General features: G+C 43.9%; 1 pseudogene; it reads left to right on the forward strand.

Moving 5' to 3' along the window:
* Positions 1-234: 234 nt before the first annotated feature.
* Positions 235-26970, forward strand: part of LOC118362175 (CDK-activating kinase assembly factor MAT1-like) — a 67980-nt pseudogene continuing 41244 nt past the window's right edge.

The raw sequence follows: 26970 nt of genomic DNA on the forward strand, positions 1-26970 counted from the left end.
ACATCATGGAGGCGTACCAGAGAGAGAGAATAGAGACATCATTGAGAAGAACAAGGCCAAGCTGGTTGGGTACCTGTAATCCCACACTGACTCGCTCTGCCTTGCCTGATGAAACTCATCACTTATGCATTATTCTGTTGTACTACATGATCTCGCTCCCTCTCCCACCCTCTGTCTCCTCCTGCAATACTGACTACTAGGATATTGATTATTCCCTCTCTCTCTCTCCATCAGATGCGAGAGCAGGAGGAGCTGCTGTTGTTGGAGTAGCAGGGGAACGAGCATCGCAGGCTGGAGGCTCTGCAGGAGGAACAGAGACAGCTACAGGGCAGGAGGAAGAGCAAGCAGGCTCTACTAGATAATCTGGTGAGACACCTAGACATGTACACAGACACACACCTCATACAGTCACACTAATAAACACACATTGCCACATAGGCCAACGGGAACAAATTGTTCTATGACTTACAATCAGGTGACACACGTACAGGATGAACAAGCAGGATATATAAGATGAGCCAATGACTGGTAACTAGGCTTATTAAGAGCTTATTACTACTCTTCTGCTGTGGAGCTGCTGAAGCTTTGCTGTCCCCTCAGCATTGTTAGTGTTCTGTGCCTCCTGGCAAGTATCCTGGCTCCTTTGTGTTTAGCTACGGGCTTTAGAAGTGATTGTCCCTGTAGAGCAGCCTGGTATAGAGCGATCACAGATAGCAGGTTGAGCTGTTTGTTTGTTTGTTTGTTTAAACACTGGGCCTCTGTTGTTTGTTGGGAGATGAGCAGTAAGAACCCGGGGACACGCTCCTGTGCTTTGGCATTTACAGTAGAAATCTCTGAGGCCACACACGCACACGCACACGCACACACAGTAAAATATACACTACTTAACCCAAAGTATGTGGACACCTGCTCGTCAAACATCTCATTTCAAAATCATGGGTATTAATATGGAGTTGCCCCCCCCCTTTGCTACAATAACAGCCTCCACTCTTCTGGGAAGGCAATACACAAGATATTGGAACATTGCTGCAGGAACTTGCTTCCATTCAGACATACGAGCATTAGTGAGGATGGGCACTGATTTTGGGGAGTTAGGCCTGGCTAGCAGTTTGCGAGTCATCCCACTGATGTTCTATAGGGTTGAGGTCAGGGCTTTGTGCAGGCCAGTCAAGTTCCTCCACACCGATCTTAACAAACCGTTTCTGTATGGACCTTGCTTTGTGAACAGGGGCATTGTCATGCTGAAACAGTAAAGGGCCTTCCCCAACTGTTGCCATAAAGTTGGAAGCACAGAATCGTCTACAATGTCATTGTATGTTGTAGGGTTAAGATTTCCCTTCACTGGAACAAAGGAGCCTATCCCGAACCATGAAAAACAACCCCAGACCATTATTCCTCCTCCACCACCAAACTTTACAGTTTGCACTATGCATTCGGCGAGGTAGCGTTCTCCTGGCATCCGCCAAACCCAGGAGTGTTCGTTGGACTGCCAGATGGTGAAGCGTGGTTCATCACTCCAGGGAATACGTTTCCACTGCTCCAGAGTCCAATGGCGGCGAGCTTTACACCACTTCAGCAGACGCTTGGCATTGGGCATGGTGATTTTAGGCTTGTGTGCAGCTGCTCGCCATGAAAATCCATTTCATGACGCTTCCGACGAATTGTTATTGTTCTGACGTTGCTTCCAGAGGTAGTTTGGAACTCGGTAGTGAGTGTTACAACCGAGGACAGACGATTTTTACGCGCTTCAGCACTAGGGGGTCCCATTCTGTGAGCTTGTGTGGCCTACCACTTCGCAGCTAAGCTGTTGTTGCTCCTAGACTTTTCCACTTCACAATACCAGCACTTACAGTTGACCAGGGCAGCTCTAGCAGAGCAACTAACTTGTTGGAAAGATGGCATCCTATGACGGTGCCACCTTAAGTCACTGAGCTCTTCAGTAAGGCCATTCTACTGCATTTTCTTTGTCTATGGAGCTTGCATGGCTGTGTGCTCGATTTTATACACCTGTCAGCAATGGATGTGGCTGAAATGGCCAACTCCAGTAATTTGAAGTGGTGTCCACATACTTTTGTGTGTATATATAGTGTATCAATGATCAGATAGACAGATGTAGTGTTTGCAATGTATCCTGATAAGGGGCCATCAGCAGATCACCTCCAGCTGTTCATTATTCGGCTCCACACCTTTCTTTCTGCCTGGTGATGAAAACACTCCCAGCTCTGTGCCCACCTCCCGTCCACCCCGCGATAACATCCTGCTCCCTCCATGGATGGCATGCCTGGGCTTGTGTTTTCAGACCTCTAAGCTTGGCAACACTCCACCGGAGAAATTGCAATGTTCAACCTTCGCTTAATGGAGGTGAAGACATCGCAGTGTACTTGAAAAAAGGTCATACCACCAGGGTTTTAACATTGCTTGCATCAATAATCTGATGACTAGCCTTGAACCGCCTTGGTTTGTTGTGCAGTTATAGGGAGGAGCGTCTGATTTGATATTTTGAACTCTGAGGTTCCCAAGTTGCACATCTCATTTACATGTACCAGTCTTCGAAGCACCTCCCATCTTTTACTTAGTGTAAATCCGTTTTTTGCTTTATCAGGATTCGAAAATAGGATCACTCACCTCATACCTGTATTTGGATGTTCCCCTTCAGGAACGCTCTCATGTCACCACCATCCTGCTGGCACCAACACAAGGACCGGACTGCCCAGCTGGAGACCCAAATTGAGAAGCAGAAACAGGTGGTCAAACCCACCATCTTCTCCACTGGCATCCCTATGGTGAGTACCGCATGCCACATACAAGCACACTGACTGTCCTGACTGTGCAGGCTGGCTTAAGCCTACCACATAGTTGGCAAACAAACAACATCCAAACAGGCTAGCTCACACAGACATGCTAGTGAATGTCCAGCATGCACCCTGGGTCGGCCTTGTCTAGTTTAAAGTTAAAGTGCGATGAGCTCACACGAATACTCTGCCTACGTGACTTCACTCAATGGTAACATATGGTTATCTTCCTTACACAGAGCCCAATGCAGTTTATCTTACTGGGGGCACACACTATGCTCTTTAGGTACATGCTAATTCATTGTTAGCATATTACAGTGGTGGTCAGTTTAGATTAGCTTCACGCTAATGGTTGGGAAGCCCTTGAAGGTGGATGTTGCTGCAGTGTATTGTGTCCTTATCAAGGGTCTCTGCCTGGTGTGGGAACAAGCCCTCAACTCCTCTGTAATGTCATCACTTTCCTACCTGCAGCCCTCAGAGACAGAATGAGGGCTCTGCCTCTGTGTTTTGTTGAGCTGTCAGCTATGTGTTATTCATGGTGTCTGTTAAGGCCTTCTTCCATTTGGCAACTGCTTTGTTTTCCTCCACAGTTGTTTATTTGAATTTTACAGTGATGAGATAAAGCGATGCCATCACCCTCCTTCTCCTCCAGCCCCTATGAGAGGCGTAGCGGTTTTCCCAGGGTGCAACGGTGCGTGGGAGAAATCTCTGCTCAGTGCTCACCTAGTCTCATCTCCATGACAGTGGAGAAGTCTTTCTCCAGACACACTCATATTTCTATACATTACATTGGGGAATTTGCATGCAGAGTCTAGAAACCTTTTATTCCAGTGTATTTGATAGCCATTTAAACCCAAAGACATGACCATTGCCCATTTTTCATCCACCATTGGGGGGGGGCTGCTCCAGTATGGCTGGCTTCACATGGAGGAGGATGTGGTTCTCTCTAACTGACTGAATATGCAGCATGAAGTCGAACATGCTGATGGAGAAAGGGTTGTAGGATGCTGTTGCTCTTGGCTCTGACTCTGGCTGTTTTTCCTCACTTTTCCCCCTCTCTTTCCCTCTTTTCTCCTCCTCCCTCTGGCTCGGGGTGGGGTAGAGCGGTTGCCAGGCGTGTCTGGAAACCGCAAGACTTCAGTTGGGCTTCAGTGTGGTTTTTCTTTCCCCTCACCTCAGTCCAGAAGACTAACTTCTGTTTGACTTGGTGGCATTTCAAGGTGGCGCGGTTGATTCCTGCAGAACACCGGCTTATTTAGAACCATTTATTTAGTTAAAAAAAACATATATATTTCGTTAGTTTGTGGTGTCCTGTTTGAGGTACGATTGAAATGAGAGAAGATGGAGTCGTGTTGCTGTCATTTCAGAGAGCAACATTTTCAGAGAGCGGGAGAGAAACATTTATTCTCAGATCGAAAAATGATCTTTCCATTAATCAATAATAGGCTGTGTGAAGGGCTGTATCAAGGGTACTTCTCTCTCCTCTTAACTATCATGTCCTGGACATGGAAGCAGACTGAGAGAAAGATGAAAAGAATGAAGGAGGTGAAAGGTGAAACGACTTCAGCGCCTCCATGGTCATGGCTTGTCTCCTCTGGGGGTTTGGAAGCAGGGGGTTTGGCCCCACAGAAGACTCTGCAGGCAGGCAGGCCAAGGTATTTGCATTTATTGAGGATCCCCATTATCTGTTGCCAAGGAAACTCTTCCTGGGGTCCAACAACATTAAGGCAGTTATATACAATTAACAATATTACATGTAATTACATTTTATAACACCGTTCCCTCGGGTCACTACTCTACTACCACACATTTACAATACAGAATCCATGTGTACGTGTGTGTGTGTGTGTGTGTGTGTGTGTAGAATCTTATCACTTGTAAGCGCGCGCGCGTGTGTGTCTCTTCACATTCCCCGCTGTTTCATATTTTTATGTTATTTAAATCTGATTTTACTGCTTGCATCCGTTACATGATGTGGAATAGAGTTCCATGTAGTAAAGTGCACCTCCCATAGTCTGTTCTTGACTTGGGGATTGTGAAGAGGATGTCTTGTGGGGTATGCATGGGTGTCCAAGCTGTGTGCTAGTAGTTTAAACAGACACCTCAGTGAGTTCAACATGTCAAGGCTTCTTACAAAGACAACTAGTGATGAAGTTTATTGCTCCTCCACTTTGAGCCAGGAGAGATTTACATGCATATTATTAATGTTAGCTCTCCATGTACATTCAAGGGCTAGCCATGCTGCCCTGTTCTGAGCCAATTGTAATTTTCCAAGGTCCCTCTTAAACCCTAATTAAACCCTGACCTGAAGACTGAACAGTAGTCCTGGTGCGACAAAACTAGGGCCTGTTGGACCTGCCTTGTTGATAGTGTTGAAAGGCAGAGTTATACTTTATTATGGACAGACTTCTCCCCAACTTAGCTACTGTTGTATCAGTATGTTTTGACCATGACAGTTTACAATCCGGGGTTACTCCAAGCAGTTTTGTCACCTCAACTTGCTCAATCTCCACATAGTTTATTACAAGGTTTAATTAGGGTTTAGTGAATTATTTGTCCCAAATACAATGCTTTTAGTTTTAGAAATATTTAGGAGTAACTTATTCCTTGCCACCCATTCTGAAACTAACTGCAGCTCTTTGTTAAGTGTTGCAGTGATTTCACTCGCTGTAGTAGCTGACGTTGTGAGTCATCTGCATACATAGACACACTGGCTTTACTCAAAGCATGTCATTAGTAAAGATTGAAAGAAGTAAGGGGCCTAGACTGCTGCCCTGGGGAATTCCTGATTCTACCTGGATTATGTTGGAGAGTATTCCATTAAAGAACACTCTGTTCTGTTAGATGGGTAGCTCTTTATTCATAATATAGCAGGGGGTGTAAAGCCATAACAAATACATATTTCTGGCAGCAGACTATGATCAATAGTGTCAAAAGGCACACTGAAGTCTAACAAAACAGCTCACACAATCTTGTTTGTCATCAATTTCTCTCAGCCATTCATCAGTCATTTGTGTAAGTGCCGTGCATGTTGATTAGAGGTCGACTGATTATGATTTTTCAATGCCGATACCGATTATTGGAGGACCAAAAAAAGCTGATGATGATTTTTTGAATGTATCATTTGTAATAATGACAATTACAACAATACCGAATGAACACTTTTATTTGAACTTAATATAATACATCAATCAAATCAATTTAGCCTCAAATAAATAATGAAACATGTTCAATTTGGTTTAAATAATGCAAAAACAAAGTGTTGGAGAAGAAAGTGAAAGTGCAATATGTACCATGTAAAAAAGCTAACGTTTAAGTTCCTTGCTCAGAACATGAGAACATATAAAAGCTGGTGGTTCCTTTTAACATGAGACTTCAATATTCCCAGGTAAGAAGTTTTAGGTTGAGGTTATTATAGATATTATAGGACTATCTCTCTATTAGAGGTCGACCGATTAACTTCTTGCGTTGAGCCATCCCGGATCCGGTATCGTGACTACAGCCTCAAGCTCATTACCATAACGCAACGTTAACTATTCATGAAAATCGCAAATGAAATTAAATTAATCTATTTGCTCTCAAGCTTAGCCTTTTGTTAACAACACTGTCATCTCAGATTTTCAAAATATGCTTCTCAACCATTGCAAAACAAGCATTTGTGTAACAGTATTGATTGCTAGCGTAGCATTTAGCATAGCATTTAGCGTGAGCATTCAGCAGGCAACATTTTCACAAAAAACAGAAAAGGATTCAAATAAAATAATTTACCTTTGAAGAACTTCAGATGTTTTCAATGAGGAGACTCTCAGTTAGATAGCAAATGTTCCGTTTTTACAAAAAATATTATTTGTGTTGATAAATCGGTCCGTTTTCTTCATCATTCTTCATCACGTTTGGGGGAAAAAAAGAAGAAAATTAAGTCATTAAAACGCAAACTTTTTTCCAAATTAACTCCATAATATCGACAGAAACATGGCAAACCGATGTTTAGAATCAATCCTCAAGGTGTTTTTCACATATCCATCGATGAGAAAATCCTTCGTGGCAGTTGACTTTCTCTTCTGAAGAAATGGAACGCGCATGGACCTACAGATTATGCAATAATTTCGACACAGGACACCGGGCGGGACACCAGGTAAATGTAGTCTCTTATGGTCAATCTTCCAATGATATGCCTACAAACACGTCACAATGCTGCAGACACCTTGGAGAAACGACACAAAGGGCAGGCTCATTCCTGGCGAATTGACAGCCATATAAGGAGACATTGGAACACAGCGCCTTCAGAATCTGGGGCATTTCCTGTATGAAACTTCATCTTGGTTTCGCCTGTAGCATTAGTTCTGGGGCACTCACAGATAATATCTTTGCAGTTTTGGAAACGTCAGAGTTTTGTCTTTCCAAGGCTGTCAATTCCATGCATAGTCAAGCATCTTTTCGTGACAAAATATTGCGCTTAAAACGGGCACGTCTTTTTATCCAATAAAGACATAGCGCCCCCATAGGTTGAAGAGGTTAATCGGAATGGCCGATTAATTAGGGCCGATTTCAAGTTTTCATAACAATTGGAAATCTGTATTTTTGGACACCGATTTGGCCATTTTATTAAAAAAAAATATATATATATATATATATTATTTAAAATGTTATTTTTGACACCTTTATATCATCCCAGTTTGGCGAAGTTGGCTGTCTTTGTTAGGAAGAAATAGTCTTCACAGATCGCAACGAGCTAGGCAGCCCAAACTGCTGCATATACCCTGACTCTGTTGCACAGAACGCAAGAGAAGTGACACAATTTCCCTATTTAAAAGAAATTCATGTTAGCAGGCAATATTAACTAAATATTCAGGTTTAAAAATATATACTTGTGTATTGATTTTAAGAAAGGCATTGATGTTTATGGTTAGGTACACATTGGTGCAACGACAGTGCTTTTTTTCGCGAATGCGCTTGTTCAATCACCCGTTTGGCGAAGTAGGCTATGATGCAATGATAAGTTAACAGGCACCGCATCGATTATATACAACGCAGGACAAGCTAGACAAACTAGTAATATCATCAACCATGTGTAGTTAACTCGTGATTATGTTAAGATTTATTATTTTTTATAAGATCCGTTTAATGCTAGCTAGCACCTTACCTTGGCTCCTTGCTGCATTCGCATAACAGGTAGTCAGCCTGCCACACAGTCTCCTCGTGGAGTGCAATGTAATCGACCACGATCAGTGTCCAAAAATGCAGATGTCAAGGTTTCATAACAATCGGTCATCGGCTCTAACTAATCGTCCGTTCCGATTAATCGGTTGACCTCTAATGTTGATTGTCCATCCCTATGAGCGTGCTGAAAGTCTGTTGTAAATTTGTTTACTGTAAGTTTACTAAGAGTTGGAAACAGGCTGAGTGGTTGACTTTTTGAGCCAGTAAAGGGGGCTTTACTATTCTTGGGTAGCGGAATTACTTTTTGCTTTCTTCCAGGCCTGAGGTCACACACCTCCTAGTAGGCTTAGATTTGAAGATATGGCAAATAGTGGCAATATCGTCCGCTATTATCCTGAGTAATTTTCCATCCAAGTTGTCAGATCCCGGTGGCTGGTCATTGTTAATAGACAACAATAATATTTTCACCTCTTCTACACTAATTTTATGGAATTCAAATGTACAATGCTTGTATTTATTATGGATCCCCATTAGCAGCAGCTGCTCTTCCTGGGGTCCAGCTAAATTGAGGCAGTTATTCCTTATTTTTTTTATTTTATTACTATACATTTACAACAGATTTCACAACATATTAAGTGTGTGCCCTCAGGCCCCTACTTTACAACCACATATCTACAACACAAAATCCATGTGTGTGTGTGTATAGTGCGTATGTTATCGTTTTTTTTGTATGCATGTGTCTGTGCCTATGTTTCTGTTGCTTCACAGTCCCCTTGTCTTTCATAATTTGATCAGTTATACTTGGATGTGTAGTGTCAGCGTTTGTTGCTGGCATGTCAATTAAAATGTAATTGGCAATATCAGTGTGTTTTGTGATGAATGAGCCATCTGATTCAATGAATAGTGGAGCTGAGTTTGCCTTTTTGCCCAACATTTTATTTAAAGCTTTTTACTATCATTATTAATGTAATTGATCTTTTTTTCATTGTGTAGTTTCTTCTTTTAATTCAGTCTAGTCACATTATTTTTCAATTTGGAGTACGTTTGCCAATCGGTTCTGTAGCCAGACTTAGTTGCCATTCCTTTTGCCTCATTGCTCTCAACCATACAATTTTTGTAACTGTAATAAGCAATTTCATAAATGTCAAGTGCAGCATATAGTTGCTCCTCATTACACACCACAGACCAACAAATATTCTTTACATCAACAACATGGTAATCACTACAAAACTTATTGTATGACCTCTTATACACTATATTAGGCCCAGCCTTTAGAACTACGTTTTTCTTAGATATGGCTACTATATTGTGATCACTACATCCGATTGATCTGGATACTGCTTTCAAGCAAATTTCAGCAACATTAGTCAAGATGTGATCAATACATGCTTAAGATTTTGTTCCTGTGCTGTTTGTAACTACGCTGGTAGGTTGATTGGTTACAGTTTGCAGATTTTTCTTGTGTGCAGCTTGATGAAAGCCAGTCAATATTTAAATCACCCAGAAAATATACCTCTCTGTTGATATCACAATCGTTAGCAAGCATTTCACACGTTATCCAGGTACTGACTGTTAGCACTTGGTTTATAGCAGCTTCCCACAAGAATGGACTTGACGTGAGGCAGATGAACCTGTAGCTATATTACTTCAACCGTATTTAAGGTGATCCGTCAGTGGGGGATGACATCTATATGTTTTAGGCTGAGGAACGTGAATAGCCTGTGAGGATGCCACCTCCTGGTACTTTGTCTTTATTTAAACCATGGCGAGCTAACGCAGTGTGTGTACTTCTGTCATGGTGTTTACGGTCTGAGCTATTCTGCTCCCCTGTGATTTAGCAGCAGTGGAGAGGGAGCCTCTAACCTGCATGCCTTGATAATCCTGGAGGTGTGTGTAAGATGGAGTGTGTCCCACCATTTTTATTTATATTTTTTTCTCCACCCCTTTTTTCGTGGTATCCAATTGGTAGTAGTTAGTCTTGTCTCATCGCTGCAACTCCCGTACGGACTCGGGAGAGGCGACGGTCGGGAGCCATGTGTCCTCCGAAACACAACCCAACCAAGCCGCACTGCTTCTTGACACAATGCACATCCAACCCGGAAGCCAGCCGCACCAATGTGTCGGAGGAAACACCGTACACCTGGTGACTGTGTCAGCGCGCACTGCGCCCGGCCCGCCACAGGAGTCACTAGTGCGCGATGAGACAAGGATATCCCTGCTGGCCAAATCCTACCTAACCCGGACATCTTGTGCGCTGCCCCATGGGCCTCCCGGTCGCAGACAGCTAAATCTCTAGTGGCACAGCTAGCACTGCGATGCAGTGCCTTAGACCACTGTGCCACCCCCCACTGTGCCCCGAGTCCCATCAGTATCAATAGGATGTCGATGTCCACACCAACGCAGATGTCTAATTAGCATAATACAAAAACCCCCATAGAAATCAGTCAGTTTAAGCTAGCAATCTTTATTTTTTATTTTTACATGGGCTGCGTCTCAATCCACTGTTGCCCTTCCGCATCTGCGATGAAAGGTGGCAGTGTTAGTGCGGTGTTAGTCAGACCATGACACATCCCTAAAATCAGTTTTCTCATAAAAACGTCTGTAGCATCCAAACAGTTTGGCCTACAAACTATTGACCACTCTATGGAAAGATGACTCTCGCGAACACAATGGTGTTCTTCATTTTGGTCTACGACCCCCACAAGTGTCATAGGCTGTACCAACTTCAGACGAGTCCCATCTGCCAACTTCTGTCTATAGTGTCCGAACAGTTTGCGCTTGGAATACACAATATATCGGAAAGCATATCGGAATAGGCCGATATTAGCTAAAAATGCAAACATCGGCCCGATGTCCAGTTTAACACCGACGTGCAAAACCGATGTCTAAGCTGAAGTGCATGCCTAAATAACGTAGGTAGATGACGTAATGATGCCACGGAAAATACAGTGTTACACAGAACAAAAGCAGAAACACATTAAGGGCACACTTCCAACAACTAAACAAGTTCAAGTCCAGCAGTCATTTGAAAGAGGGAGAACATTTCAGCGAGACAACTCAAAGGCGAAATCCATTAACGCCAAGATAATGGAATTCATTGCCCTTGACAATCAACCTTTCTCTGTCGTGGATGATGTTGGCTTTCATACCGGAGTTGCACATCTATGAGCTACTTGCCATGGGCGTCACTGCTATTAGCTTCACGACTGACATTTGGACCAGCGATGTCAGCCCCATGAGCATGCTGTGTCTGACAGCACAGTGGGTCGACGAGGATTTCGTACAGAGGAAAGTCGTATTGCATGTTTAAAAATGTGCTGGTTCTCATACCGCTGCTGCCATTTCAATGGCATTTGAGAACATGTTTGAAACATGAACACCCTCCAAGTTCCATTTTGAACAACTGACTCAAGAAATAAGCTCAACTGCGTCTGCATCAGACGCGATACCCTCTGTCATGGCATTGAAAGGCCTGCTCAACAAAACTGCAGACAGACTGTGGGGTTAACTTGCAAAAGTACACAAGGCTGTGAACAAGCGATTCGGTGGCATTCTCTCTGAGCCTCTTTACCGTGCCACCACCCTGCTGAATGCTAGGTACAAGGTACTTCCTTTTTAGATTAAAAAAACCCTTCTGTTTTAACCATGTAAGAAGCTGTTATTCAATGCATTTCTATGGGCTAATACAGTGGTTCCCAAACTTTTTATAGTCCCGTACCCCTTCAAACATTCAACCTCCAGCTGCGTACCCCCTCTAGCACCACGGTCAGCAAACTCTCAAATTTTGTTTTTTGCCTCCATTGTAAGCCTGCCACGCACACACTATATGATACATTTATTAAACATAAAAATGAGTTCGAGTTTTTGTCACAACCCGGCTCGTGAGAAGTGACAGAGCTCTTATAGGACCAGGGCACAAATAATGGTATAATAATAATCAACAATTTTGCTCTTTATTTAGCCATCTTATATACAGTGGGGCAAAAAAGTATTTAGTCAGCCACCAATTGTGCAAGTTCTCCCACTTAAAAAGATGAGAGAGGCCTGTAATTTTCATAATAGGTACACTTCAACTATGACAGACAAAATGAGAAAAAAAAATCCAGAAAATCACATTGTAGGATTTTTAATTAATTAATTAGCAAATTATGGTGGAAAATAAGTATTTGGTCAATAACAAAGTTTATCTCAATACTTTGTCATTGCCAACAAAGGGTATATAACAGAGGTCAAACGTTTTCTGTAAGTCTTCACAAGGTTTTCACACACTGTTGCTGGTATTTTGGTCCATTCCTCCATGCAGATCTCCTCTAGAGCAGTGATGTTTTGGGGCTGTTGCTGGGCAACACAGACTTTCAATTCCCTCCAAAGATTTTCTATGGGGTTGAGATCTGGAGACTGGCTAGGCCACTCCAGGACCTTGAAATGCTTCTTATGAAGACAATCCTTCGTTGCCCGGGCGGTGTGTTTGGGATCATTGTCATGCTGAAAAACTCAGCCACGTTTCATCTTCAATGCCCTTGCTGATGGAAGGAGGTTTTCACTCAATCTCACGATACATTACATTTACATTACATTTACATTATATGATACATGGCCCCATTCATTCTTTCCTTTACACGAATCAGTCGTCCTGGTCCCTTTGCAGAAAAACAGCTCCAAAGCATGATGTTTCAACCCCCGTGCTTCACAGTAGGAATGGTGTTCTTTGGATGCAACTCAGCATTCTTTGTCTTCCAAACACGAGTTGAGTTTTTACCAAAAAGTTATATTTTGGTTTCATCTGACCATATGACATTCTCCCAATCTTCTTCTGGCTCATCCAAATGCTCTCTAGCAAACTTCCGACGGGCCTGGACATGTACTGGCTAAAGCAGGGGGACACGTCTGGCACTGCAGGATTTGAGTCCCTGGCGGCGTAGTGTTTTACTGATGGTAGGCTTTGTTACTTTGGTCCCAGCTCTCTGCAGGTCATTCACTAGGTCACCCCGTGTGGTTCTGGGATTTTTGCTCACCGTTCCTGTGGTCATTTTGACCCCACGTGGTGAGATCTTGGGTGGAGCCCCAGATCGAGGGAGATTATCAGTGGTCTTGTATGTCTTCCATTTCCTAATAATTGCTCCCACAGTTGATTTCTTCAAACCAAGCTGCTTACCTATTGCAGATTCAGTCTTCCCAACCTGGTGCAGGTCTACAATTTTGTTTCTGGTGTCCTTTGACAGCTCTTTGGTCTTGGTCATAGTGGAGTTTGGAGTGTGACTGTTTGAGGTTGTGGACAGGTATATTTTATACTGATAACAAGTTCAAACAGGTGCCATTAATACAGGTAACGAGTAGAGGACAGAGGAGCCTCTTAACGAAGAAGTTACAGGTCTGTGATAGCCAGAAATCTTGCTTGTTTGTAGGTGACCAAATACTTCTTTTCCACCATAATTTGCAAATAAATTCATTAAAAATCCTACAATGTGATTTTCTGGATTTCTTTTTTCTCATTTTGTCTGTCATAGTTGAAGTGTACCTATGATGAAAATTACAGGCCTCTCTCATCTTTTTAAGTGGGAGAACTTGCACAATTGGTGGCTGACTAAATACTTTTTTGCCCCACTGTATAAAACCTTATTTGTTCATCAAAAATGGTGAATAACTCACCACAGGTTAATGTGAAGGATGTACTTGAAAGGATGCACATACAGTTGAAGTCGGAAGTTTACATAAACTTAAGTTGAAGTAATTTAAAACTTGTTTTTCAACCACTCCACAAATTTCTTGTTCGTTTTGGCAAGTCGGTTAGGACATCTACTTTGTGCACAATTGTTTACAGACAGATTATTTCACTTGTAATTCACTGTATCACAATTCAAGTGGGTCAGAAGTTTACATACACTAAGTTGACTGTGCCTTTAAACAGCTTGGAAAATTCCAGAAAATTATGTCATGGCTTTAGAAGCTTCTGGCTAATCGACATACAGTGCCTTGCGAAAGTATTCGGCCCCCTTGAACTTTGCGACCTTTTGCCACATTTCAGGCTTCAAACATAAAGATATAAAACTGTATTTTTTTGTGAAGAATCAACAACAAGTGGGACACAATCATGAAGTGGAACGACATTTATTGGATATTTAAAACTTTTTTTAACAAATCAAAAACTGAACAATTGGGCGTGCAAAATTATTCAGCCCCTTTACTTTCAGTGCCGCAAACTCTCTCCAGAAGTTCAGTGAGGATCTCTGAATGATCCAATGTTGACCTAAATGACTAATGATGATAAATACAATCAAGTCTCCGTATAAATGCACCTGCACTGTGATAGTCTCAGAGGTCCGTTAAAAGCGCAGAGAGCATCATGAAGAACAAGGAACACACCAGGCAGGTCCGAGATACTGTTGTGAAGAAGTTTAAAGCCGGATTTGGATACAAAAAGATTTCCCAAGCTTTAAACATCCCAAGGAGCATTGTGCAAGCGATAATATTGAAATGGAAGGAGTATCAGACCACTGCAAATCTACCAAGAACTGGCCGTCCTTCTAAACTTTCAGCTCATACAAGGAGAAGACTGATCAGAGATGCAGCCAAGAGGCCCATGATCACTCTGGATGAACTGCAGAGATCTACAGCTGAGGTGGGAGACTCTGTCCATAGGACATTAATCAGTCGTATATAGCACAAATATGGCCTTTATGGAAGAGTGGCAAGAAGAAAGCCATTTCTTAAATATATCCATAAAAAAGTGTTGTTTAAAGTTTGCCACAAGCCACCTGGGAGACACACCAAACATGTGGAAGAAGGTGCTCTGGTCAGATGAAACCAAAATGGAACTTTTTGGCAACAATGCAAAACGTTATGTTTGGCGTAAAAGCAACACAGCTCATCACCCTGAATGACCATCCCCACTGTCAAACATGGTGGTGGCAGCATCATGGTTTGGGCCTGCTTTTCTTCAGCAGGGACAGGGAAGATGGTTAAAATTGATGGGAAGATGGATGGAGCCAAATACAGAACCATTCTGGAAGAAACCCTGATGGAGTGTGCAAAAGACCTGAGACTGGGACGGAGATTTGTCTTTCAACAAGACAATGATCCAAAACATAAAGCAAAATCTACAATGGAATGGTTCAAAAATAAACATATCCAGGTGTTAGAATGGCCTAGTCAAAGTCCAGACCTGAATCCAATCGAGAATCTGTGGAAAGAACTGAAAACTGCTGTTCACAAATGCTCTCCATCCAACCTCACTGAGCTCGAGCTGTTTTGCAAGGAGGAATGGGAAATAATTTCAGTCTCTCGATGTGCAAAACTGATAGACATACCCCAAGCGACTTACAGCTGTAATCGCAGCAAAAGGTGGCGCTACAAAGTATTAACTTAAGGGGGCTGAATAATTTTGCACGCCCAATTTTTCAGTTGTTGATTTGTTAAAAAAGTTTGAAATATCCAATAAATGTCATTCCACTTCATGATTGTGTCCCACTTGTTGTTAATTCTCCACAAAAAAAACCAGTTTTATATCTTTATGTTTAAAGCCTGAAATGTGGCAAAAGGTCGCAAAGTTCAAGGGGGCCGAATACTTTCGCAAGGCACTGTAATTTGAGTAAATTGGAGGTGTACCTGTGGATGTATTTCAAGGCCTACCTTCAAACTCAGTGCCTCTTTTGCTTGACAACATGGGAAAATCTAAAGAAATCAGCCAAGACCCCCGAAAAGAAATTTGTCGACCTCCACAAGTCTGGTTCATCCTTGGGATCAATTTCCAAACGCCTGAAGGTAGTACGTTCATCTGTACAAACCATTGAACGCAAGTATAAACACCATGGGACCATGCAGCGTCATACCATTCAGGAAGGAGGCTCGTTCTGTCTCCTAGAGATGAATGTACTTTGGTGTGAATAGTGCAAAACAATCCCAGAACAACAGCAAAGGACCTTGTGAAGATGCTGGGCGAAACCGGAACAAAAGTATCTATATCCACGGTAAAACGAGTCCTATATTGACATAACCTGACAGGCCGCTCTGCAAGGAAGAAGCCACTGCTCCAAAACAGTCATAAAAAAGCCAGGCTACGGTTTGCAACTGCACATGGGGACAATGTAAGAATGCTGTTCGACTACAGCTAAGCATTTAACACCGCAGTACCCTCCAAACCCGTCATTAAGCTCAAGACCCTGGGTCTCGACCCCGCCCTGTGCAACTGGGCCCTGGACTTTCTGACGGGATGCCCCCAGGTGGTGAAGGTAGGAAACATCTCCCCACAAGGGTGCATTCTCAGCCCTCTCCTGTACTCCCTGTTCACCCATGGCTGCGTGGCCATGCACGCCTCCAACTCAATCATCAAGTTTGCAAACGACACTACAGTGGTACGCTTGATTACCAACAACGACGAGACGGCCTACAGGCAGGAGGTGAGGGCCCTCGGAGTGTGGTGTCAGGAAAACAACCTCTCACTCAACATCAACAAACCAAAGGAGATGATTGTGGACTTCAGGAAACAGCAGAGGGAGCACCCCACTATCTACGTCGACGGGACAGTAGTGGAGAAGGTGGAACGTTTTTCCTCGGCGTACACATCACGGACAAACTGAAATCGTCCACCCACACAGACAGCATGGTGAAGAAGGCACAACAGCACCTCTTCATCCTCAGGAGGCTGAAGAAATTTGACTTGTCACCAAAAACACTCACAAACTTTTATGCACAATCGAGAGCATCCTGTTGGGGTGTATCACCGCCTGGTACGGCAACTGCTCCGCCCACAACTGTAAGGCTCTCCAGGGGGTAGTGAGGTGTGCACAGCGCATCACCGGGGGCAAACTACCTGCCCTCAAGGACACCTACACCACCCGATGTTATAGGAAGGCCAAAAAGATCATCAAGGACAACAACGAACCGAGCCACTGCCTGTTCACCCCGCTATCATCCAGAAGGCGAGGTCAGTACAGGTGCATCAAATCAGGGACTGAGAGTCTGAAAAACAGCTTCTATCTCAAGGCCATCAAACTGTTAAACAGCCATCACTAACATTGAGTGGCTGCTGCCAACATACTGACTCAAATCTCTAGCCACTTTAATAAAAAAAAAAAAATTGGATGTAATTAAAAAAAAAAAATTGGATGTAATAAATGTATCACTAGTAACTTTAAACAATTCCACTTTATATAATGTTTCCATACCCTACATTACTCATCTCATATGTATATACTGTACTCTATACCATCTACTGCATCTTGCCTATGCTGATCGGCCATCACTCATCCATATATTTATATGTACATATTCTCATTCATTCCTTTATGCTTGTGTGTAAAAGTTAAGTTGTTGCGAAATTGTTCGATTACTTGTTAGATATTACTGCATGGTCGGAACTAGAAACACAAGCATTTCGCTACACTAACATACACATGGTTAGCAGATGTTAATGTATGTGACCAATAAAATTTGATTTGAGATCGTACTTTTTGGAGAAATGTTCTCTGGTCCGATGAAACAAAAATAGACCTGTTTGGCCATAATGACCATAGTTATGTTTGGAGGAAAAAGGGGGATGCTTGTAAGCCGAAGAACACCATCCCAACCGTGAAGCACACCATCCCAACCGTGAAGCACGGGGGTGGCAACATCATGTTGTGGGGGTGCTTTGCTGCAGGTGGGACTGGTGCACTTAACAAAATAGGTGGCATCATGAGGCAGGAAAATTATGTGGATATATTGAAGCAACATCTCAAAACATCAGTCATTGTGGATGGCTTCCCAAAACATTTGACCCAAGTTAAACAATTTAAAGGCAATGCTAGCAAATACTAATTGAGTGTATGTAAACTTCTGACCCACTGGGAATGTGATCAAAGAAATAAAAACTGAAATAAATGACTCTCTCTGCTATTATTCTGCTATTTCACATTCTTAAATTATAGTGGTGATCCTAACTGACCTATGACCGGGCATTTTTACTAGGATTAAATGTCAGGAATTGTGAAACACTTTAGCCAAATACATTTAAACTCAGTTTATGTTCATTTCCGACTTTAACTCTGCAATGTTGGGTTGTAATTGGGTAGAGTCCGTCTTAAGTCTGTTTCCACACACAGTCTGCCTGCATTTAGTTTCCATGCTAGTGAGGGCCGAGAATCCTCTCTCACATAAGTATGTGGTTGCAAAGGGCATCAGTGTCTTAACTTCTTGGTGACAGGGGGCAGTATTTTCATGTTCGGATAAAATGTATCCCCAAATTCAACTGCCTGCTACTCATCCCCAGAAGATGTGCATATTATCAGTATATTTGGATAGAAAACACTGAAGTTTCTCAAACTGTTAGAATCATGTCTGTGAGTATAACAGAACTTACTTAGCAGGCGAAACCCCGAGTACAAACCATTCAGATTTTTTTTTTTTAGGTCACTCTGCAATGGGATTTCATTGGGAATCCAGATTTCTAAGGGACTTTCTTGCAGTTCCTATCTCTTCCACTGGATTTCAACAGTCTAATATAATAATAAATAATAATAACAGGGTGGTCCTTCTGTAGCTCAGTTGGTAGAGCATGGCGCTTGTAACGCCAGGGTAGTGGGTTCGATTCCCGGGACCACCCATACGTAGAATGTATGCACACATGACTGTAAGTCACTTTGGATAAAAGCGTCTGCTAAATGGCATATATTATTATTAACAGTCTAGAAATTGGTTGAGGTTTTTCCTTTGTTTATCGAAGAAGTATGGCCATCTTGAACGAGGGTAACTTGAAGTGTACTGTTAGACAGTGGCTCGTGACCAGAAAGCATGCTTCAGTTTGTTTTCTTCCTGTATTGAACACAAATCATCCCGTCTTTAATTTTATCGATTATTTACGTAAAAAAATACCCAACGTTCTATTACAGAAGTAGTTTGAAATTTTTTGGCAAAGTTTACAGGTAACTTTTGAGATATTTTGTAGTCAAGTTGCTCAAGTTGGAACCGGTGTTTTTCTGGATCAAACGCGCCAAATAAATTGACATTTTGGATATATATTGACGGAATGAATCGAACAAAAGGACCATTTGTGATGTTTATGAGTCATATTGGAGTGCCAACAAAAGAAGCTCGTCAAAGGCATGAATTATATTTTTATTTCTGCGTTTTGTGTTGCGCCTGCAGGGTTGAAATATGGTTTCTCTCTTTGTTTACGGAGGTGCTATCCTCAGATAATAGCATCGTTTGCTTTTGCCGAAAAGCCTTTTTGAAATCTGACATGTTGGCTGGATTCACAACAAGTGTAGCTTTAATTTGCTATCTTGCATGTGTGATTTAATGAAAGTTAGATTTTTATAGTAATTTATTTGAATTTGGCGCTCTGCATTTTCCCTGGCTCTTGGCCAGGTGGGATGCTAGCTTCCCATCAGACATGATTCAAACAGTTTTAGAAACTTCGGTGTTTTCTATCCAAATCTACTAATTGTATGCATATCTTATCCTCTGGGGATGAGTAGCAGGTAGTTGAATTTGGGCATGCATTTCATCCGGACGTGAAAATACTGCCCCCTGTCACCAAGAAGTTAATTGACCCCCCCCATTAACGTAACAGACATATACCAGGATCTGTGCCAAGCAGGGCATGTGTGTTCACTCATCCAGCTGTAACGCATATAATTCACTGTCTTGTATGCGAAGCAGTAATTGTTTCAAAACATCCTCCTGCCATGTCACTGTTGCGTGGTGACACAGGTGCAGGTGTAGTACTGCTGGTAGTAGCAGTACTACCAGTAGATCTGGTATGTGTCTCTATGGACACGGGCCTTATTTTTTTTAACCATTTACACATTTTTGAGCAAATTGAATGAGCAGCAGCTACGTTTGGCTACATAACAACCGTTAGTGGAATTCCCGTGAGAGAGTCACGGTTAATGTGATTGGATGTTAATTATTTGACTAGGCTACCTGTATTTGATATTGTGTTATTTCGCTGAACACTAGATGGTTTAATTGTATTTTTGGTAGTGAAACGAGACTACTCAGGCGGGGAGAGGGGGGGGAGACATCACCCAAATGTATAGCCCTGTTGGAAAATCTAAATGGACTGTTTGAAAATGTGAATCACATTGGCGTACCCCAGTTTGGGAATAGCTGGGCTAATAACAGCAAGACCAAATTCAATGTTTAACCAAATACTTTTTAATATATTTTTTTGATACCTTAATAAGGGATCCTAAAAATAATGATTTATTAGAAGACTACGGGGTGGTTAGAGAACATACTCACCCTGGGTCCAGGTGTGACTGGGCTTCTGCTGCAAGGCAGTGGGGATGGGTCTGGTCTTGTCCCAGGAATGGTCCAGAATCAGTCTGGGTAATCCCTCACTTTGTAGCACTCCACTGTACAAAGAGACTCTCTCCCAGCCCGCCTTGATATTTCTCACACATATCCATGTATGTTACACACACACACATTTCCCAGCCGTGGCAAACATCCTTTGAAGACCAAAGTGAAGCGTGTTCTCTTTTTATAGTAGACAAACACTCAAATCAAAAGGAATTGGATGTGGGGGGAGGTAACCCTTCCATGCTATTGGTGACGTCTCTCTCCCTCTGTGTGTTAGACGAGAACTATCAGTTAGACTACATCACAACATTATATCATAGCCACGTTTGTTTGCAAAACTGAACATTAGTTGAGTTGAATGACTTTAGAATTCAATTATCCTCTGGTTCATGGAAGTAGATGTCTTGAGTGCTGTACCTTTTTTAGTCTGTGTGGGGGTGGGGGGGGGGGGGGTTGTCCACAGCTGTCACAATCTGCCATGTCTGTTTGCGGTTGACCGTTAGAGAATCTCTCCACCTTGGTCCAGCTTTCAGCGCCATCTTAAATAAAACGTTCCATCGCCATAGGGGTGAGATATGGCCCGCAGAGCAGCTGACATACCTGATGAGGCTGACGTGCTCCTAATGAGAGAGCAAGAGAGGGACACACACAACACAAAACAAACCCAACACACACACACACACACACACACACACACACACACACACACACACACACACACACACACACTCTCTCACTCACTCTCAGGCAAATGAGGGTGGAAAGTTTATCCCTAAACACAGATGTGTACCTTGCTAAAATACCTAGGGTCCTCTTTGGCTTGACTCCACTCTACTCAGGGAATGGAATCCAAAGGCCTTAGTGTGCATGTACACACACTCACACACATTCGGTGCATGTTTGCGCAGGCTTGTTTTCCTTGGTAGTATGCTGTCCTCTACAATGACCTCTGTTAGGTAGTCATGCTCCTCATTGCAGGCCAAGCTGTGTCTGGCAGACTGGCTGGACCTGTTCTACTGGGGACGTTCTAGGCTACAGATACACCACACCGCTACTTTCCCCGAACACTTCATTATTTTTCTTTCATTTTGTTTTTCTTCCTCATTTTTCCTCCTCTTACTGCTTCACTGAACCATTGTTCCCAGGTGTGTGCCGAGGTTTTTACCGTTTTGATTATATATGTTGGTTGGCATGCATGATGCATGTATGTTTCCATTTATGCCTCACAAAAGTGATTGACGTTAATTTTGACTGGTGTGTCATTCAGAGCTCGAAGGCCGTCCTGTCTTATGTGAGAGAGGGCTCGACCCTTCACCTTTGCCCTTTGCTCTTATATTCCAGTGTTGGCACGTAGACTCATGGCTGCGGGGCAGTGAGGTGTGGGCTTGGGGGACTCTGGGGGGGGGGTAAAGGAGAGTTCCTGCCCCCCCCAGTCCATGATTGGCACCAGCATCTGTGGGCATTCATTCACACTTGTGCCCCTGGTTTGGCCCTGTTTTGGTTGGCCCTAGCACCCCACGGGCATGCCAGCCCAGCCCAGGGGAAAAAGGAGTTGTCAGCTTTAAGGGCTTTGCGAGGGGGCAGCTGCTGCCTGCAGGACGGTTATATTTAACCCTGTGAGGGAAGGGGAGGAACGGGTGTTTACACTTGCTACTTGTGCTCAGTGGGCCAGAGGGGGGCACAAAGCTCTTTATCTACACCCGGGTAGGGGTGGCAGTGAGGGGGTAGGAGGATCGCACAGTAGAGGATTTGACCCTCTCAATCGCTCAGGTGGTCCTAACTCTGGTCATTAGCGTCCCTAATACAATTCCACACAGTGGCTGTCTTCCTCCCGCCGCCTCGCTCTGTTTTGATTGTCGGTAATTATCACTGGGTCATTAGTGAAGGGAGCCCCCTGAGGCTCTGCCTGGGTTACATGGAGCTCAGCTGAAGTTACCCATGAACAAGGTGTGTGTGTGTGGTGTGTGTGTGTGTGTGTGTATTGGGGGTGTTTTGAGCAGAGGTGCTGATGAAGGGGTTTATCTCCAGCGACCTTGGGATGTCCTGCAGAGTCAGAGGGAGAGCCAGCAGAGTGTGTGTCTGGTAGTGATATGGCTCCCTGGGGGTAGAGTGTGTGTGTCTGGTAGTGATATGGCTCCCTGGGGGTAGAGTGTGTGTGTCTGGTAGTGATACGGCTCCCTGGGGGTAGAGTGTGTGTGTCTGGTAGTGATATGGCTCCCTGGGGGTAGAGTGTGTGTCTGGTAGTGATATGGCTCCCTGGGGGTAGAGTGTGTGTGTCTGGTAGTGATATGGCTCCCTGGGGGTAGAGTGTGTGTGTCTGGTAGTGATATGGCTCCCTGGGGGTAGAGTGTGTGTGTCTGGTAGTGATACGGCTCCATGGGGGTAGAGTGTGTGTCTGGTAGTGACACGGCTCCCTGGGGGTAGAGTGTGTGTCTGGTAGTGACACGGCTCCATGGGGGTAGAGTGTGTGTCTGGTAGTGACACGGCTCCCTGGGGGTAGAGTGTGTCTGGTAGTGACACGGCTCCCTGGGGGTAGAGTGTGTGTCTGGTAGATATACGGCTCCCTGGGGGTAGAGTGCGTGTCTGGTAGTGATACGGCTCCCTGGGGGTAGAGTGTGTGTGATCAGATCTCGTGTCCAGCTGTTAATTAGGCTTGGCCTTGAACACTGACTAAGTATCTCCTATGTTTGAGTGTGTATAGACTTCCCGGCGCCGACAGAGATGGCCGCCTCACTTCGCTTTTCTAGGAAACTATGCAGTATTTTTTTTTTTTTACGTGTTATTTCTTACATTGGTACCCCAGGTTATCTTAGGTTTCATTACATACAGTCGGGAAGAACTACTGAATATAAGAGCAACGTCAACTCACCATCAGTACGACCAGGAATATGACTTTCGCGAAGCGGATCCTGTGTTCTGCCTTCCACCCAGGACAACGGAATGGATCCCAGCCTGCGACCCAAAACAACGACGTCGTAAAAGGCAAACGAAAAAAGTCGTAAAAGGCAAACGAAGCGGTCTTCTGGTCAGGCTCCGGAGACGGGCACATCGCGCACCACTCCCTAGCATACTACTCGCCAATGTCCAGTCTCTTGACAACAAGGTTGATGAAATCTGAGCATGGGTAGCATTCCAGAGAGACATCAGAGACTGTAACGTTCTTTGCTTCACAGAAACATGGCTCACTCGAGAGACGCTAACGGAATCGGTGCAGCCAGCTGGTTTCTTCACGCAGCGCGCCGACAGAAACAAACATCTTTCTGGTAAGAAGAGGGGCGGGGATGTATGCATTATGATTAACGAGACGTGGTGTGATCACAACAACATACAGGAACTCATGTCCTTCTGTTCACCTGACTTAGAATTCCTCACAATCAAATGTCGACCACATTATCTACCAAGGGAATTCTCTTCGATTATAATCACAGCCGTATATATTCCCACCCAAGCAGACACATCGATGGCCCTGAACAAACTTTATTTAACTCTTTGCAAACTGGAAACCACATATTCTGAGGCTGCATTCATTGTAGCTGGGGATTTTAACAATAAATTGTATCAGCATATCAATTGCGCAACCAGGGCTGGTAAAACCTTGGATCATTGCTATTCTAACTTCGGTGACGCATATAAGGCCCTCCCCTGCCCTCCTTTCGGAAAAGCTGACCACGACTCCATTTAGTTGCTCCCTGCCTACAGACAGAAACTAAAACAAGAAGCTCCCGTGCTCAGGTCTGTTCAAAGCTGGTCCGACCAATCTGATTCCACGCTTCAAGACTGCTTCGATCACGTGGACTGGGATATGTTCCGCATTGCTCCCAACAACAATATTGACAAATAGGCTGATTCGGTGAGCGAGTTCATTAGAAAGTGCATTGACGATGTCATTCACCTAGCAACGATTAAAACATTCCCAAACCAGAAACCATGGATTGATGGCAGCATTCACGTGAAACTGAAAGCGCGAACCACTGCTTTTAACCAGGGCAAGGTGAAACATGACCGAATACAAAGTGTAGCTATTCCCTCCGCAAGGCAATCAAACAAGCTAAGCGTCAGTACAGAAACAAAGTAGAGTGAGACAAAGTAGAGTCACAATTCAACGGCTCAGACACAAGAGGTATGTGGCAGGGTCTACAGTCAATCACGGATTACAAAAAGAAAACCAGCCCGGTCACAGACCAGGATGTTTTGTTCCCAGGCAGATTAAATAACTTTTTTGCCCGCTTTGAGGACAATACAGTGCCACTGACACGGCCCGCAACCAAAACTTGCGGACTCTCCTTCACTGCAGCCGACGTGAGTAAAACATTTACACGTGTCAACCCTCGCAAGGCTGCAGGCCCAGACGTCATCCCCAGCCGCGTCCTCAGAACATGCGCAGACCAGCTGGCTGGTGTGTTTACGGACATATTCAATCAATCCTTATCCCAGTCTGCTGTTCCCACATGCTTCAAGAGGGCCACCATTGTCCCTGTTCCCAAGAAAGTTAAGGTAACTGAGCTAAACGACTACCGCCCCGTAGCACTCACTTCCGTCATCATGAAGTGCTTTGAGAGACCAGTCAAGGACCATATCACCTCCACCCTACCTGACACCCTAGACCCACTCCAATTTGCTTACCGCCCAAATAGGTCCACATACGACGCAATCTCAACCACACTGCCCTAACCCATCTGGACAAGAGGAATGAATACCTATGTGAGAATGCTGTTCATCGACTACAGCTCAGCATTTAACAACATAGTACCCTCCAAACTCGTCATCAAGCTCGAGACCCTGGGTCTCGACCCCGCCCTGTGCAACTGGGTACTGGACTTCCTGACGGGCTGCCCCCCAGGTGGTGAGGATAGGTAACAACATCTCCACCCCGCTGATCCTTAACACTGGGGCCCCACAAGGGTGTGTTCTGAGACCTCTCCTGTACTCCCTGTTCACCCACGACTGCGTGGCCACGCACGCCTCCAACTCAATCGTCAAGTTTGCGGACGACACTACAGTGGTAGGCTTGATTACCAACAACAACGATACGGCCTACAGGGAGGAGGTGAGGGCCCTCGGAGTGTAGTGTCAGGAAAATAACCTCACACTCAACGTCAACAAAAACAAAGGAGATTATTGTGGACTTCAGGAAACAGCAGAGGGAGCACCTCCCTATCCACATCGATGGTACAGTAGTGGAGAGGGTAGTAAGTTTTAAGTTCCTCGGCGTACACATCACGGACAAACTGAATTGGTCCACACAGACAGCGTCGTGAAGAAGGCGCAGCAGCGCCTCTTCAACCTCAGGAGGCTGAAGAAATTTGGCTTGTCACCAAAAGCACTCACAAACTTCGACAGATGCACAATCGAGAGCATCCTGTCGGGCTGTATCACCGCCTAGTACGGCAACTGCTCCGCCCACAACCATAAGGCTCTCCAGAGGGTAGTGAGGTCTGCACAACACATCACCGGGGACAAACTACCTGCCCTCCAGGACACCTACACCACCCGATGTCACAGGAATGCCATAAAGATCATCAAGGACAACAACCACCCGAGCCACTGCCTGTTCACCCCGCTATCATCCAGAAGGCGAGGTCAGTACAGGTGCATCAAATCAGGGACCGAGAGACTGAAAAACAGCTTCTATCTCAAGGCCATCAGACTGTTAAGCAGCCACCACTAATATTGAGTGGCTGCTGCCAACATACTGACTCAACTCCAGCCACTTTAATAATGGGAATTGATGGAAATTAATGTAAAATATATCACTAGCCACTTTAAACAATGCTACTTAATATAATGTTTACATACCCTACATTATTCATCTCATATGTATATGTATATACTGTACTCTATATCATCTACTGCATCTTTATGTAATACATGTATCACTAGCCACTTTAAACTATGCCACTTTGTTTACATACCCTACATTACTCATCTCATATGTACAGTGGGGCAAAAAAACATTTAGTCAGCCACCAATTGTGCAAGTTCTCCCACTTAAAAAGATGAGAGGCCTGTAATTTTCATCATAGGTACACTTCAACTATGACCGACAAAATGAGAAAAAAAATCCAGAAAATCACATTGTAGGATTTTGAAAGAATTTATGTGCAAATTATGGTGGAAAATAAGTATTTGGTCAATAACAAATGTTTATCTCAATACTTTGTAATATACCCTTTGTTGCCAATGACAGAGGTCAATCGTTTTCTGTAAGTCTTCACAAGGTTTTCACACTTTGTTGCGAGTATTTTGGCCCATTCCTCCATGCAGATCTCCTCTAGAGCAGTGATGTTTTGGGGCTGTTGCTGGGACACACAGACTTTCAACTCCCTCCAAAGATTTTCTATGGGGTTGAGATCTGGAGACTGGCTAGGCCACTCCAGGACCTTGAAATGCTTCTTACGAAGCCACTCCTTTGTTGCCCGGGCGATGTGTTTGGGATCATTGTCATGCTGAAAGACCCAGCCACGATTCATCTTCAATGCCCTTGCTGATGGAAGGAGGTTTTCACTCAAAATCTCACGATACATTGCCCCATTCATTCTTTCCTTTACACGGATCAGTCGTCCTGGTCCCTTTGCAGAAAAACAGCCCCAAAGCATGTTTCCACCCCCATGCTTCACAGTAGGTATATGGTGTTCTTTGGATGCAACTCAGCATTCTTTGTCCTCCAAACACGACAGGTTGAGTTTTTACCAAAAAGTTATATTTTGGTTTCATCTGACCATATGACATTATCTCA

The sequence above is a fragment of the Oncorhynchus keta genome, chromosome 29, assembly GCF_023373465.1.
Source record: "Oncorhynchus keta strain PuntledgeMale-10-30-2019 chromosome 29, Oket_V2, whole genome shotgun sequence".
Taxonomy (NCBI): domain Eukaryota; kingdom Metazoa; phylum Chordata; class Actinopteri; order Salmoniformes; family Salmonidae; genus Oncorhynchus; species Oncorhynchus keta.